The sequence below is a fragment of the Rousettus aegyptiacus genome, unplaced genomic scaffold (genome assembly GCF_014176215.1).
Source record: "Rousettus aegyptiacus isolate mRouAeg1 unplaced genomic scaffold, mRouAeg1.p scaffold_m13_p_15, whole genome shotgun sequence".
Taxonomy (NCBI): Eukaryota; Metazoa; Chordata; class Mammalia; order Chiroptera; family Pteropodidae; genus Rousettus; species Rousettus aegyptiacus.
Genome location: NW_023416290.1, coordinates 28,071,206 through 28,075,255, shown reverse-complemented (window position 1 = coordinate 28,075,255; position 4,050 = coordinate 28,071,206).

Below are 4,050 nucleotides of genomic sequence, written 5' to 3'. Positions count from 1 at the left end.
TATTTGTTGGCCATTTGTATGATCTCTAGGGAGAAGTGTCTGTTCAGGTCTTCTGCCCATTTTTTTTTTTGGATTGGATCCTTTATTTTTTTGTTGTTATCGAGTTATATGAGTTCTTTGTATATTTTGGATATTAAGCCATTATCAGAGGCACTGCTTGCAAATACGTTTTTCCATTTGGATGGTTGTCTCCTTGTTTACAGTTTCTTTTGCTAAGCAGAAGCTTTTTAGTTTGATGTATTCCTGTGTTTTTTTTTCCTACGGATTTTATTGATTCCAGTTTTATATTCAGATCCTTAATCTATTTTGAGTTAATTTTTGTGTGTAGTGATAGATATCAGTCTAGTTTCATTCTTTTGCAGGTGACTTTCCAGTTTTCCTAGTACCACTGTTGAAGAGGCTTTCCTTTCTCCACTGTATATTTTTGGTGTTTTTATAAAAAATTATTTGCCCATATAAATAAGGGTTTATTTCTGGACTCTTGATTCTGTTCCACTGGCCTGTGTGTCTATTTTTCTGCCAATACCATGCCATTTTGGTTACTGTTGCTTTGTAGTATAATTTGAAGTTGGGCAGAGTGATGCCTCCAGCCTTGTTCTTTTTTTCTCAGGATGGCTTTGGTGATTGGGGATCTTTTGTGCTTCCGTACAAACCTGATTGTTCTATTTCTTTAAAAAATGCCCATGGGATTTTTATGGGGATTGCATTAAATCTGTATAATGCTTTAGGTAATATGGTCATTTTGATTATGTTGATTCTTCCAATCTAAGAATACAGAATATCTTTCTATTTCTTTGTATCTTCTTCGATTTCTTTTAATAGGATCTTGTAGTTTTCATTATATAGGTCTTTCACACGTTTCATTAAATTTATTCCTAGGTATTTTATTCTTTTTGTTGCAATTCCAAAAGGAATTATTTTTTTCCACTTCTTTTTCTGAGACTTTGTTATTAGAGTATAGGAACACTATGGAATTTTGAACGTTGATTTTGTATCCAGAGACTTTACTGTATTTGCTTATTGTTTCTAGTAGTGTTCTTGTGGAATCTTTAGGGTTTTCTATATTGAGAATCATGTCATTCACAAATAGTTTGACTTTTTCATTTCCTATTTGGATGCCTTTTATATCTTTCTCTTGCCTGATTATATTCACTAGGACCTCCAATGTTATATTGAATAACGGTGACAATAGTGGACAGCCTTGCCTTGTTCCTGATCTTAGAGGGAAGGAAGGTTTTTAGTTTTTCACGTATGTCAGTTTGTCATACATGGCTTTTATTATGTTAAGGTGCTTTCCTTCTATACTGATTTTGTGAAGTGTTTTTATCATAAACAGATGTTGTATCTTGTCAAAGACTTTTTCTGCATCTATGATATGATCACATGATTCTTATTTTTAAGTTTGTTTGTGTGGTGTATCACATTAATCAATTTGCGTATGTTGAATCATCCCTGTGTCCCTGCGATGAAGCCCACTTGATCGTGGTGTATAATCTTTTTAATACATTGCTGTATTTGGTTTGCTAATATCTTATTTTGGATTTTTGTATCTGTGTTCATGAGAGATATTGGTCCGTAGTGTGTGTGTATGTTATCTTTACCAGGTTTTGGTATCAAGGTAATATTGGCCTCATAAAATGAGTTGGGAAGCATTGCCTCCTCTGATTTTTTTGGAAGAGTTTGAGGAGAATAGGTGTTAAATCTTTGAATGTTTGGTAGCATTCACTGGTAAAACCATCTAGATGGTCCTGTTTTTTTGCTTTTTGGTAGGTTTTTGATGATTGTTTCAATTTTCATACTGCTGATTGGTCTATTTAGATTTTCCAGTTCTTCTTGTTTCAGTCTAGGAAGCTTGTATTTTTCTAAGCGCAGGTCCATTTCTTTTAGGTTATTAAATTTGGTGTTATATACTTTTTTATAGTATTCTTGTATGATCCCTTGCATTTCTGTAGTGTTTGTTGTTATTTTCCCTCTTTCATCCCTGATATTGTTTATCTGTGTCCTTTCTCTTTTTTCTTTAGTGAGTCTAGCCATGGGTTTGTCAATTTTATTAACTTTCTCAAAGAACCAGCTCTTCATTGCATTTATTTTTTCTATTTTTTTCTTGTTTTCAGTTTCATTTTTTCTGCTCTAATTTTGATTATTTCTTTCCTTCTGCTGACCATAGGCTTCATTTGTTCTCCCTTTTCTAGTTTTTAAGGTAAAGGGTTAGGTTGTTTATTTGGGCTTTTCTTGTGTTTGGAGGTAGGCCGGTAATGATATGAACTTTCCTCTTATGACTGCTTTTGCTGTGTCCCTAAAGTTTTGATATGTTGTACTATCATTGCCATTGGTTTCTATGTGTCTCTTAATCTTCCTTTTTATTTCTTCTCTGACCCAGTTATTCTTCAGTAGTATGTTGTTTAATATCCATTCATTTGTGGTTCTTTCTGTTTTCTTTTTACAATTTATCCCTAGTTTCAAAGTATTATGATCAGAGAATATGGTTGGTATATTTTCAACCCTCTTATATTTGTTGAGGCTATCTCTGTGTCTCAGTATGTAGTCAATACTTGAAAATGTTCCATGTACACTAGAGAAGAAGGTATAACCAGCTGTTTGGGATGAGAGGCTCTGTAAATGTCAATCGTGTCCAGTTGTTCTAATGTGTTATTTAAGGATATTATTTCCTTATTGATTTTCTGCTTGGATGATTTGTCCATTTCCAACAGTGGAGTATTTAGGTCCCCTACTATGATAGTGTTTTGGTCTATTTCTCCCTTCAGTTCTGTCAGTAATTGCTTTATATATTTTGGGGTTCCCTGATGGGGAGTATAGATATTAGTAAGTGTTATGTCTCCTTGGTGCATGATTCCCTTTATTGTTATGAAGTGTCCCTCAGTATCTTTCTTTACCTTTTTTGTTCCATTATTAGTACCACTACTCCTGCTTTTCTCTGAATGCCATTTGCTTGAAACTTCACTTTCCACTCTTTCACTTTGAGTCTATATTTATCTATGGAGTTGAGATGTGTCTCCTGGAGGCAGCGTATGATTGGGTTTTGTTTTTTGATCCATTCTGCAACTCTGTGCCTTTTTATTGGTGAGTTCAGTTTATTTACATTTAGGGTGATTATTGAAATACAAGATCTTCTTGAAGCCATTTTATCTTTTGCTTTCTGGTAGCTTGCTTCCTTGTCCTTGTGTTTCTGTTTTCTTTATTTTGGTTGGCTTTTGTGGGTTTTCTGTCTGGTCCTTCTTGTTTTATGTTTTATACTTTCATTCTAAATCTTTGGCCTGTGGTTACCATTATGAATACGAAAAGGATAGTTGTATACATAGTCATCCCTTTTCTTCTATGTGTGCTTTATCTCCATTCCCCTTTGCAAATTTGGATCTTTGGATCCTCCCCTTTTCTGTCATTGTTGTCTCTATTTGTCTCTATGTATGCTGAACGTTCATTAGTATCTTGCTGCAGTGAATCTCTTCTTATTTTAAGCTTACAATGCCCTGTTCATAGTAAGGGTTGCACTCCTCTGCTTTTATTAGCCTGTTAGTCACCTTCTAATTATGCATTTTTTTGTTGTTGTTGTTATTTTGTTTTAGGTAAGCTGACCTCTTTCAGTATTTCCTGCAGTGCAGGCCTTGTAGTGGAAAATTCCCTGAATTTTTGTATGTCTGGAAAAGTCTTAATTCCTCCTTCATGTCTAAGGGAGAGCTTAGCTGGATACATTATTCTTGGTTAGTAGTTCCTTTCATTTAACAGTTTGAATATTTATTTCACTCCTTTCTGGCTTGTAAGGTTTGTACTAAGAAGTCTAATGATAATCTAATGTGTTTTACTTTATAGATTATCATCTTCTTTTCTGTGGTTGCCCTGAGAATTCTGTCTTTGCCATTGATTTTTGATAATTTTAATACAATGTGTCTTGGTGAAGGCCTTTTTGGGTTGAGATAATTGGGTGTTCTATTGACTTCTTGTATTCCATGCTCTAGCTCATTCCTTAGATTTGGGAAATTCTCATCAACTACTTGTCTGAAAATGCTTTCTAATCCCTGCTCCTTTTCCTCC